This window comes from Saimiri boliviensis, chromosome 3 (assembly GCF_048565385.1).
Source record: "Saimiri boliviensis isolate mSaiBol1 chromosome 3, mSaiBol1.pri, whole genome shotgun sequence".
NCBI classification, from domain to species: Eukaryota; Metazoa; Chordata; class Mammalia; order Primates; family Cebidae; genus Saimiri; species Saimiri boliviensis.
The window spans coordinates 8,847,493-8,860,895 of record NC_133451.1 but is presented as its reverse complement, the minus strand read 5'-3'; the positions used below and the strand labels follow the sequence as shown (position 1 = coordinate 8,860,895).

General features: G+C 45.8%; 1 protein-coding gene across 2 annotated transcripts in view; it reads left to right on the top strand.

The window, feature by feature from the left end:
- SLC2A9 (solute carrier family 2 member 9) overlaps window positions 1-13,403 on the top strand; it is a 238,334-nt gene that overhangs the window by 101,613 nt on the left and 123,318 nt on the right. The window lies entirely within an intron of this gene.

The following is a 13,403-nucleotide window of genomic DNA, read 5'->3' as shown; positions in this document are numbered from 1 at the left end:
AATTTACATGCCAGGAAAGGAAAAGATGCCAGCACAGATTGAACACCAGATCCCACCAGGCACTGGCCTAAGTGCTTCTGCACAATGACCCATGGGACCTTGCCAGCAGCCCTTCAAGGGAGGAAGGAGTATACGTTCATTTTACAGGAGAGAAAAATAAGGCTTGCAAAGGGGCTTGGAAGTCATCTCAGGCTTTCTTTAAATGCCCTAAATGGGGGGCTGTTGAGTCACATTCAAAACCTGGGTTTCAGAATCAGAGACATCTCTCTACAGAGCCCCGAACAGGTAAAATTATGTTGCCTATAGGTAGACAATGCAGAATGAACAATCACGTTCTCATTCTTTTAGTTTTATAGATCCAGAGGCAGTTGGCAGCACCATGGTGAGTTAGGCATGTGAAGGTAACCAGCATTACCTTCACATCCAGCTCTGCTGTCTGACCTTGAGCAATTATTTTTTTAACCTTCCTGAGTCTCAGAACCCTTGTCTGTAAAAAGGAAATGACACAAACTTCCCTCGTGGGGCCACTGTGAGGATTGAATTAGATGGCACATATATAAGGTCCGTAGTATTATCTGCTATCATTATTATTGAGAACTATGTGCATTTTTAGTTCTAATCTAAATTTCACCTACGTCCAAATCCAGAAAAAAACTTGAGAATTATATATACAATTTGTGCACACTGTCTTTTGAAATTCACCCTACTTAAGTATTTTCTGAATTAACAAATAGCATAATGAAATAGTAACAATTGCCTGTATTTGTCTAGCAGTGTATGGAGCAGATTCGTTTTCTCATTTATAACACTTCTCTGAAGTGAAGTCAGAGAAAGCAATTGTTACTACCTTCATTTTGCAGATGAAGATACTGAGGCTTACAGGGATAAAGTCAGTTTCCCAAAGCACTGGGTTTTGGCTGACGGAGATTTACAGAGGCTTTTGAAAACGTGATGGAAATGATAGTGTTTTCTTCAATACAGTGACTGTATACACAAAATTCTGCCTGGGGCTTGGTGTTGGCCCTGGGACTTGAGCCCTCTTTTCTCCAGAGGACCCTGCTTAATAACTCCCACCCCTTGTCTTAAGTCCATTAGTAACCAAAGGATTGGAACCCAAGGAAGATTTTCCTCTGTGTACCCCTTGTTTACAGAGAGACCCCAGGAAAGGGAAGTAGTGAGTATTGTATCAGGTGACTTCCCATGGGGCCAGTGAGGAGAAAAACCAACTAAAAGTGGGGTTCAGATGATTGTCAGGGGGCAGAGGCTCTGGAGTGAAAAGAAGGGGACTAAGAGAGAGAACCAAGGGGATTTGATTCCAGAAAGCACCAGGGCTGTGCATTACTGGAAGAGAGCGATCCCTCCAGCTCTGTCTCCACTGGCCTGGGAGGTACCCCACACCCCATCTGGCTCTACTCGGGAAAAACTCTTGAGAAATGCTTCAATTAAGTACAGCTGGAATGAATAGTGCATGTCAATGCCAGACAGTGAAGATGGTTTTAAAGTTTTATTTCATAGCACAGTAGGGAGTGCAGGAGAAGTGCAGTTACAAAACATTATAAATATTACATGTACACTTTATAAAAAGAACAAAGATGTTGGCCTTAAGTTGAAATAGATTATTGAAGTTTTCATCTGTACTTATAAAGGTGCTAATTTTACTCCAGACAGTCAGCAAGTAATGGATATTTACCACATTGGGCATTCTGCCAGGTGATGGGGTAAGACAGGGGCATGAGAGAGGGTGAAGTAGGGTGACAGTCTAGTTAAGGAAGATGGACAGAAACACCCAGTAATGACTCATGGGTTTTGAAAACTATTTCATTCTAAGCACTTCACATACATTAGATCATTAAATCATCACCACAACCATAGAAAGTAGGGCACATTTTTATTTCCATTTTAAGACCAAAAAAATAAAAAAACAAAGAGGAGGGGATAACTTGGCCAAGGACATAAAGCTAGCCAGTGACAGCACTGAAATTTGAATTCTGACAATCTGCTCTGGAACTTATGAATGTAAACAAAATCTGCTTTATTACCTAGCACCATGCTCGGCACTGTGGGAGATACCCCTTCGGCAACCTGTTGATAGTTTGGGGAAAAGGGGCCCTGTATCAGTCAGCTATTACCATAATACTGCTGTATAACAAAACACCCAAAATATGTTGGCTTGAGATAATAGCATTCCTTAGTCCGCAAACCTACAGGTCAACTCTGTTGTTCTGTTAATCTTGGTAGGACTTGACCTTAAAATCCTTCTTGGAGCCAGTTGAAGTTCACCCACCTGTCTGGTGGTCGGCTGGCTGACCTAGGTTGGTTCTAGCTCTGTTCCACACATCTCATCCCCAGCTGGCCAGCAGGGTACATTCTCATGGTGATCAGAGAGGAAACAGAAAACACAAGCAGTTTCTCCAAGCTTGAAATCTCCTAAAATTCTACTGGGCAAAGTCAGTCACATAGCTAAGCCCAAAGTCAGAGTAAAAGGGGGCTTCAGAATTTTAGGACAGAGGACATAAATGTAGGGAGGCCATGAACTGGAGCCATCAACACAATCACTTTAGACAAGAGGCCCCTTTAAGGATGTTCCTATCCCCACCCCCAGTTCACAGTGACAGGGAATGAGTCCCAGGCCCTGGGCCTTATTTATTTATGCCACCCTTGTCAATTTAGGAAAGCCCCACTCTCCAGTGCCTAAAAATGAGGGTACCCCCAAACTTCTACTGTGAGAAAGCAAAATTTATTTAATTGAGTAAAAATGAAATATTACTATAGGGAATGTAAAAGGATGGACAACAGTTCAGAAACTAGTGTCAGGGAAGTTGCATTGATGGCTGTAAGAAGCAGACACTGTATCTAAAGCAGTGTAAGCAAAAGGGAAACTTTTGACACATGTTGCTCATGATCTGAGGGCAGCAGTAATGAGCACTCTTCCTCTTTCCAGCCCAAGTTGAAACCAATCAAGAGATGGATACACAAGTGGAGGAGGTGGGATAAAAGTATCACTTTCGGTGTCAGTAAAGACCTCTAGGAAATTTGGCGTTAGGTCCGATGGCCAAGAGAGCCTCATAAGGTTGTACTCCAGAACTGGACTTGCCACCTACTCATGGCTCTCTGACAGGGCCCATCCCTGAAAGGCTTAGAACATGGAACAGAGTGTGCTTTTTTAGCTAGATAGGTCCCAAAAAGAAAGGGAGAAACTAATCTGTACAGGCCATTTCTGTCCCCCAGCTTAAACGATTAGTTAAGTTCCCTCTCATCTCCTGGAGAGGAGTGAATGAGGTGAAGAATGACATACTAATGCCCTTCCATGAAGAAAGCAGTATCCAGAGCTGGTAATAAATATTCTCCCTAATCGTAACCAGTGAAAGGGCTGTTTCCTTCAGGTATGGTGAAATCCAGGAGCTAAATCCAAGTTATTAAGGTACTGCCTCTCTCTCAAGAAACCTTGGCATTCTTAGTATTTCATTGGCTTCATTCTTAGACAGTCTTTCTGTACTTGATATAAAGACAGCCCTGTGCAGCTCCAACCTGGTAAGACTATCTCAGAAGGAGAGACATTCTCTTTCACACAACATACATTTCAGTCTCTGAAGAAAGTAATTCTAATTCGTCCTTCCTGGGCCACAGCCATCCTTGAACCAATCACAGCAGTGGGAGTTAGAATTCCCAGATTGGTAAGTTACCATCCATTTTGGTGATTGGGAGATGGAGGGTTATGAGGTTTGATTGACATATCTACTGAGATTATTGGGAGCACAGGAGGATAGCTTCAAGAAAAAGATGCAGCAAGAGAAAACAAGTACAGGATGCCCATCACCATGCAAAAATGACCCTTTTATCCCATCTGGACACACCTTCCCTGGTAGCGCTCTGTCCACTGTCCCCCCCGGTCTGTGTTGGTCTTTGCTGTCAGAACAACAGTTGGGGATAGACTTGGTGGGGAGCTCAGACCACAGCCCCCAGATAAGCAATTCAGAGCAGTCTTGACGCGTCTCCTTTTTTGTTGCTTTGTGTATTGGAAGGAGTGTGTTTTTGTGAGATGTAGCATTTGGGAGCCAATTATTGGCTGGAACCCTGGCCTAAATGGGAAAGGAAGATTATCCATTTTTGGCCAGCATTGGAATGTCCATTGGCATTGTGATTGGAGGAAATTGGCTTCTTTTTTTTGTTTGTTTTGGTAGGGAAAGGTATGTGTATCATGATCAAGTCCTGCCCCTTATGATAAAAAAAAAAAACTCAAAATAATAGTGTCCTAAACAAAATAGATGTTTGTCTCTCTCATACATTTTTTAAAATGCTCAAAGTAGGTCATCTACGGCTTTTGTGGTTCTTCGTGGTATCAGAGACCTGGCTCTATTCATCTTTGACTGCCATCCTCAGAAGGTCATTTCAGGGCCCAAAGCAGCTGCCATCATGACTGCATTCCAGCCAGAAGGAGGAGGGTGAGAGGAAGGGATTGTTTTCTCTTCTACTCTAAGAATTCTCTTGGAAGGTTCACACACTTGTGCTCCTGTCTGCTTCATCAGAAGGGAATCCCATAGACTCTCCTGACTGCCAAGAGACTGGAAATGTAGTTCTTCAGTGAGCCACTGCTACAAGAGTCAGGGTCTGCTCCTGAGGAAGAGAGGAGCATGAATGATGAAGCTTGCTACCAACAGCCTCTGCCACAAGCAAGCAATCAGTGGAAGGGTCTATAGCAGGGACTGGTGGAAATGAGGCATTTTGGGTGGGTGCCTTGGAAGCTGACAACTTGTGGCACAGTTAAAACAGCCATTTAACGCTGAGTTAGAAGTGGGGCTGAGTGGGCACATGAGGACTGCTCGCCTTCAGCTCTGATGCTGTGCCCACACCCACCAAGCTAAGCAAAAGCCCCAAAGTGCATGCTACCTGCCTTCCTTTGTCAATCCTGAATACCCCATGGCAGTTTTACTCCCACCCCGTAAAGACTGTCAGCCACCTTCTGGTAAAACAGCTTTCTGCATCTCATGCTATTTCTTTTCTTTTTCTTTCTTTCTTTCTTTCTTTTTTTTTCTGAGACAGGGTCTCGCTTACTCACTCAGGCTGGAGTGCAATGGCTCAAAACTGCAACCTCTGCCTTCCAGGTTCAAGCAATTCTCCTGCCTCAGCCTCCCAAGTAGCTGGGAATTACAGGCACCTGCCACCAGGCCCTGCTAATTTATATATATATATATATATATATATTTTTTAGTAGAAACAAGGTTTTGCCATGTTGGCCAAGCTGGTCTTGAACTCCTGACCTCAAGTGATCTGCCCGCCTTGGCCTCCCAGAGTGCTGGAATTACAGGTGTGAGCTACCGTGCCTGACCTCATGCCATTTCTAAGGACACCCTAGTGCCTTGGGGAATGGCACTGTGCAACTTCCCTGTGGAGGCACTGGGCCACAGCCTCAGTGGCCTGAGCTGGATTAAATGGCTGCCCCAGAGCCCAGAACTAGCCTCAGACCTTCAGACACAAGGACATACATCAGCAAGTCACAAATGGGTCCCACCAGTAGCCCTAATGAAGAGAGCTGACTTCCTTTTCTCCTTTGTGCTAGAAGCTAAAGTGTATTGCCTTGGTTCTATAGGGTCTGGTTTTATTAAGGTAAGAAAGAAGTATAATCAAGTTAATTCATGCAAGAGGTGAGCTGAAAACATAAACTTTTTCCCAGACCACTGCTGCAACACTTTGCCCTCAAGAAAAAGCATCGATTCCTTGGGGTGACCAGATCTGAAGTCCAGGTTGTCAGACCCGTGGGTGGTGATGATGGAGCCAGGTAAACACCCAGAAGAGACAAAACTGGCAGTCTCAGCTCTCTGCTTTTTTTTTTTTTTTTTTGAGACAGAGTCTCACTCCATCACCAGGCGCCAGGGCTGGTACAGTGGCACAACCTCGGCTTACTGCAACCTCTGCCTCCCGGGTTCAAGCAATTCTCCTGCCTCAGCCTCCCGAGTAGCTGGGACTGCAGGCATGTGCCACCATGCCCAGCTAATCTTTTTTTTGGTATTTTTAGTAGAGATAGGGTTTCACCATGTTGGCCAGGATGGTCTCCATCTCTTGACCTCGTGATCCGCTTGCCTCGGGCTCCCAAAGTGCTGGGATTACAGGCGTGAGCCACTGCGCCTTGCCAGGTCTCTGTTTTTAAGGATTCACCATGATGTGTGAGCCCTGATTTTCCTGCTGTCCCAGCTCCTCTCACTGTCTTCCCGCTCATGGCCCAAGATGGCTGCCATCATGCCTGCCTCCAGCCTGTGCAAGTCTCATCTGGACAATAGAAGACTCAGGGGACAAATAATCAATTCACTGACAAGCCATTAAGGGGAAGAGGGAGCAGCCTTATTTGGGGTGACAGATTCAGAACCAAATGGGAGAAGCCACAGTGACACAGATTTTGATTTGCCATAAGAAAGGAGATGTAAGAATGTAATGGGCTGTTTATGGAGGTGAGAGCTTTCATTTCAGGAGGTGTTTGAGGCCTGGGCAGGAATGGGAAGAGCCACTGGAAACAGAGCCAGAAGGTCACACTCAGTCACACCTCTGCTCTCCTGCCTACTAACCTTCTCTGGGCTTTGGTTTCCTAATAGAAAAAAAAGGGAATACTCATAATTAGAGAAAGTTCAAATTAAACTGGTATGTGTGGGAGAAGGGCTTCATAAACTGTAAAGTTGTGTGCACGTGAAGAAAGGATTGTCTGCTTCTGCGCTTCGCATTTCTGCATCACCCTGCATTAGAAGGAAGAGATTCTATGGCTAAAATGAGTGACATTTTTTTGCTCTGGGAATAGAAAGCTTTTTCAATTTTGGGGGAGCAGCTGAGAATCACTTATAATTTCAGCTCTTAAAAGTCAACTGTTGTCAGTTCTCTGGAGCATTGCCTGTTGTTCATCATGTTGATGTGGGGGCAATCACAGAGATTCTAGGCCAATTTTACCCACTCCTCCTTTTCCTGACCCTCTTCACATCCTAAGCGTGTTTTCTTATTACTGTTTTCATTTTGTCACGTATGGTTGGTGGAATAATGGTCCCCATGTCCAGAACTCACATCCATATCTCAAGCCCTAGAACCCATGAATATGTTGCCTTCCATGGCAAAAGGGGCTTTGCAGGTGTGATTACCTTAAGAATCTTGAGCTGGAGAAATTATATTGGATTATCTATGTGAATCCAATGGAATCACAAGGTCTTTAAGTGAAAAAAGGAGGCAGAAAAGTCAGAGAAGGTGATGTGATGATGGAAGCAGAGGTCAGAGAGAGAGAGAAAGAGAAGAGATAAGATGCTATACTTTTGGCTTTGCAGATGGAGGAAGGAGTTCATGAGCCCAGGAAAGCTGGAAAAGGCAAGGGAACAGATTCTCATTTCAAGCCTCCACAAGAAATGCAGTCCTGTTGACCCTTGATTTTAGCTCAGTAAGACCCATGAACTTCCAGAACTGTAGGGTAATGACTGTGTGTTGTTTTAAGCTACTAAGTTCATGGTTGTCTGTTCCTGTATCAGCAATAGAAAGCTCATACATCACATTAAGGGAGGGAAGTCAGCTAAGATGGGACTATAATGTTTCCTTGGTTTTAAATATAGTTAAAACATTCCTTACCTAAATTCTCAAAATTGCTGGAAAATATAATTTCCAATATTTTTTCTTTATAAAAAATAACTGGGTTAAAGGTCTTCATGCATGAGGCTTTTAAAGCTTTTTCTTGTCAATATAACATTCGTTACTACAATTTATCAAGCGCCTGTGATACACATGGTGCTTTGTTTCTGTGATCTCCAATACATCTCCAAAACTTGAGAGACAAGGAAATTACCACTCAGAGGCTGAGTAGCTTGCCTAAGATACCATCGATAGTTTGTGACAGAAATGAGATTCTAACTCAGCTTGTCTCACTTCAAATCTGAATTCACTGAAGTGCAGGGTGCTGCCTTGGGCATGTGTGTGACTCTATTTATGAGACATAACATGCACATAAAGATGACCATATTAGCAAAAGATCATCGCTCCATTGGTTGTTGGGTTGAAGACCCAGAAAATTTCTCCTGAAATATTATGATGTTATACATTGAGTCAGGGTTAAATTCCAGATTTGCATTGGTTGCCTCTAAGAACAGTTAGGTAAGTAATCATGTATCTACTTAAAACTGAAAATGATATCCCATTGCCAATTTAGTTCACTCACTTAACAAACAATTATAGATGATTGTAGCATTATGAAGGCATGCTTAGGACATAATGTTCAATGGGGGAACGAAGAGATCATGAAAAGAATTTGTGTGATCACGGAAGCGTAGACATCACAGATGCGAGCAGCCCCGGGAAAGGCAGGCACAAACAGAGGCCGCTGATGCGTGAGGGAGCTGGGCTTTGTGCTTGTGGGCTTTTGGTGAGGGAGGGGCAACAGAGGTAAATTCCTCCCTTACTCCCTCTCCTGTGCACCAATACACCCACCAACAACCAGCGCAGGGACCCAGGAAGGAGGCCTGGGGCGATCAGCTAGCTCCTCAGGCCCCGCCATCTGTGGTGGCCTTACCTGGAGGCCCTCGGCTCGCCTATCCCCACCTGGAGATGACTGGGGAGAGACGAGGGGCTGTGTCATGTTCCATGCTTGCCCTTGTCAATGATAAATATGGTCCCATCTCCTAAACTGTGCAGAGGGAACTGTGCAGATGGAGGTGGGGACGTACTGCTTCAGAGGTCTCCTCTTGGTCTCTGCTGGCATAGTCACCTGCTCCCGGAAGACCAGTGCCCTCCTCCTTCATTGTTGTTTTGTTTCATTTTTAAGATGTGAGCCAAGACAGGTGACCTCTGAGAGTCTCCTCATTTTGTCCCATGGACTAATTATGTCCCAGGACTTCCTTTTCCCCAGAGAGACAACTTGGTGAGACGGGATGCTGAGTGAAGAAACAGTGGCCCGTGGAGGTAGGTGTCTCCCAAAAAATACCCAAGGGCCAAAAAGGGGCAGGAAAACACAGCTCAGAGACCACCCTCCCAAAGCCTCCAGTCCTCAGAGCACACATGCCTGGAAATTGCTCACACATTTCTTCATTCTAAAGAGCAAGCAGCTCTTGCTTTAGGGCCAGCCCCACTTCAGATTTAGAGAATTGCTGAGGGTTTTGCCGAAACTGAGGATGTTTTCTATGTTGCGCCTGTTGTGGGACCATTCCTGTGCAACCTCTGAGATTGCTGGGGGTCTCTGTGCCCATGAGAGCTGAGAGGAAGCTCTCAACTGTACCTTCAATTCCACAGCACAGGGAAGGAAGTTCAACGTTTCTTTAACATCCAGAGCATCCCTGTGCTTTGAGTCTCCTCTGCTTCTTGGGGACCAGTTCTGTTGCTCTTGGGGTGATCATGATTGTCCCAACTTGGAATTCAGTACCTTCTTTGGTTTTCTCAAAAACAGCAGCACCCATGTACAGCAAATCACTCGAGAGTTTAGAGACCATATCGAAGATTTCAGGGTGGCCAGGAATTGCTCCGTGAGGCTTGTGAAGCCTCGTGGAAGGTTCCATCCTACCACTCACAGCCTCCTCTTTCCTCTCATCCCCTCTGCCTTCTTCCCTGGAGCCCCGATTTCTCCTCCTCCTAGCATTTTGAGCAGTTTCCCGCCCCTTCGGAAGCTGGAACCAGCACACATGCAGACATCCAGCAGACACCTGTTCCAGGCATTTGTCTAAATATTTTTCTTAGCCATGACAGCACTAGAGAAACATTCTGGTATCAGCCATGAAGTTGACACACTTGTCCAGTACCTGGTAATGTCGCTGCTGGTATCATGATGCTCCGTGGCTCTCTGGAAGGCCTACTGTGTATCACAGCACATGGCCCACGGTTTGCTGAAAGTTAGCAGAGCTGGGGGCTGTTGGGAACCCAACCCTGTACATGGGTGCCCCATGTCCCAGCAGTGATGAGGGAGTGAGAAAAGGAAATGAAGACAAAGACACAGAGCAGAAGTTCGCAGCATGGGTCCAGGGGTCCAACGCACTCTCATGTGGGGTGATCTGCGTTGGCACTGAGCTCTGGGCTTCACATGCTTTTATTAGGTGTATACACTTATTAATTAAGGGGTCGGGGAGCAGGGAGGGATGATCAGGGGAAGACTTGAAACTATTGGGAGAGACCTTGAAACTAAGGTGGGCAAGATAAGCCAAGGAGGAGAGGTGTGGTCTGCGGCATTCAGTAGCAGACATGATTCTTCTGGAAACCTAGAATACTGGGTTCTACTGCAGGTTGCTACCAAGGTGCATTTGCATCAGAAGCTTCGCAGATAAGGCGCCACCAGGTTTGACCACATCCAGTGCGTCAAGGGGCTTTTATTTCCCAATCATTGTGGACACAGAGCAATCAAAATCACTCCATATTCTGAGAACCGAGGCAGAGCCTGTGGCATTCTGGTGATCTCTGTCCTGCAAAGCTTTTCCCCCTTGCAAGCTCCCATCTGCAAAGACCCTCCCAGATCTTGTGAGCAGAGGCCGCTTCCCTTCTCAGAGATCTTGCACAAGCCCTCTTTACGAGACCCTCATCAAACTCTACGTTGAGAAGGCATTCGTGGGGCCAAAGCGGTATCTCTTGCTCTACAACCTCCTCACAGTGGTCCCCGGTGTTACTGCGCTCTTTACCTTAGGTCTTTACCTTAGACCTCCTGTTGCCGCTTAATTTCTATTTTACTGCACCAATATTTAATATAGCTTAGTTCAGGGTATAAACTACAATGTACAATAAGCAAAGCAAGCTTATAATTATTTAACTAGAAATAACATAGGTCTGCCCCTGACCATCTTGACCCACAGGGGTCCAGCCCCATCTTCCCCACACCACAGCTGTGTGACTCAGGCATGCTGCCCATTATCTCAGACAAAGGCTCAGTTTTCTTGCCTGTGAATAACGCAAATGCTTATCTCCAGGCCCAGGGAAATGATCATGTCAGATTGCTTCACAGTTCTCTTTTATGAAGGCACTAATCCTGTTCATGAGGACTCTGCCGTCCTGACCGGATCACCTCCCCAAAGGCCCCACCTCCTGATATCATCAGTTTGGGGATTAATTTTCAACTTTTTAATGTTTGGGGGGACACAAACATTCTGCCCATAGCAATGGGATTCTGGCAGAAGGGCTCCAATTTCTAGGGGGCAAGACAGCTGCCCCATCTTGAGGCCTCGGGTGAAGAGCCCCCATGCTAATGAGGAAGGAGAGTCATGCATGTGCCTCCCAGATGCACCTGGCGGGTTCAGACACAGCCCACAACAACTCCCCACAATCCCTTAACCCATTCTTCACAGGCTGGGCAATTCATGACATGGCAACAATGCTCGTTTTAATGTTTTGTGAGCCACAGAGATTCCTGTGGGAAAGAGTGGAATGGAAACTGTTAAGCCCCCAACGTGAGGCCCTGGGACTCATCACTTTGACTGGGTGCGCCTGCAGGCGAGACAGTGATGAGAGCAGATGTTCAGGGGCACATGTCCTGAAACAACATGTGACATCATCTGGGTTTCCTCACCAGTGACTTCTTGGGCATCAGTCTTGGGTTCTTCCACATGGCAGATGCAGAAAGACTGCAGGATGTGTGTGTTACACACTGGGCAGGGGTCAGGAGTTCTGGTTTGGTCACAACACCTCCCTGGGCTGCGTTTCTCCACCTGTAGCATCAGAAGTGGAACAAGATTCTCTCTAAGAACCAGCCCAGCTCCAGGTTCTGAGGTCAGAATCAAGGCACGTAGGGGCAGGGGCTAGGGTCAGGCCCAAGGTTCCTGGAAGCAGGTGTTCAGGCTCTGCCTCCACCCACAGGCTCCCACAGCAGGTGGTTATAGGTGTCATTGCTCCCCCTCCAAGGGACAGTGAGATAGCACAGAACAAGCACTAAGTGGGTTCAAAACCCCCACAGTAAGAAATAGGAATGCTTTTCCACTGTTGGTAGAAATGAAAATTAGTTACTATTGTGGAGGACAGTATGGAGATTCCTTAAGGATCTAGAACCAGAAATACCATTTATCCCAGCAATCCCATTACTGGGCATACATCCAAAGGGCTATAAATCATTCTACTGGAAAGACACATGCATACGTGTTTATTGCAGCACGATTTAAAATAGCAAAGACATGGAATTAATCCAAATGCCTGTCAGTGATAGACTGGATGAGGAAAATGTGGTATATATATATATATATTCCACGGAATACCATATAGTCATAAAAAGAAATTAGATCATGTCCTTTGCATGGATGAAGCTGAAAGCCATCATTCTCAGTAAACTAACACAGGAACAGAAAACCAAACAACTGCATGTTCTCACTCATAAGTGGGAGCTGAACAATGAGAACACATGGACACAGGGAGGGAAACAGCACACACCAGGGACTGTGGGCAGGGGGCAAGGGGAGGGAGAGCATTAGGACAAATGACTAATGCATGCACGGCTTAAAACATAGATAATGGGTTGATAGGTGCAGCAAGCTGCCATGGCACACGTTTACCTTTGTAACACACCTGCACATTCTGCACATGTATCCTGGTACTTAAAGTAAAATAAAAATTTAAAAATTCCCCACAGTAAATCCAGCTCTGCTACCAACTGGCTACCATGTACCTCTCCAGATGACTGTTTCCTCATCTGCTCATGGCCAGGGTTGGACTGGATGGTACCAAAGGGCTGTTTCAGCACCAATCCCAGGCCTCTGTCAGGATGGAAACTTCTTCTGGGAACAGTGAGGATGCTTGTTCTGCTGTCAGACAATGTCTTAGGGATACAGCTGTTTTGGGGCACTAGAGGCAGGGCAGAGTAGTTTGAGAAAAAATAAAAAGCCATCTGTGGTCAAGAAAGTATTTAGCTACCCAGGGAAGCATCTGCTCCAGTGGCCCCAGTAGATACACAGTGTCTTCATCTACTTGGCATCTTTTCTGTGCTTACCCCAATGAAGTGGTACAGTGGGCAGACAAGCTGTGAATTTTGTTTGTACAAAGAGGGGATTCGATTGGGAGATCTCATGACTTCCTTTGTCTGAGTTCCTCTTATATGCTAGTGTGGGAGGCAGAATAATGACCCCCACCCCACCCTGAGAGATGTCTACTTTCTTCTTCCCAGAACCTGTGAATATGTTAGGTTACATGACGAAGCAATTAGGGCCACAGATGGAATTAAGGTCACAGATGGAATTAAGGCTGCTCATCAGCTGACTTTGGAATAAGCAGTCCTGGACTACCAGGGTAAGCCCAGTGCAATCACAGGGGTTCCTGTAAGTGGAAAAGAGAGGCAAAGAGGGAGAAAGCCAGACAAGTGGCAGTCCGAGAAGGACTCGGCCCAAGGTTGCTGGCATTGAAGATGGACGAATGGGACCAGGAGCCAAGGAATGAAGTTGGACCGTAGGAGCTGGAGAAGACAAGCATTCTCCCTAGAGCCTCCAGAAGAAATGCAG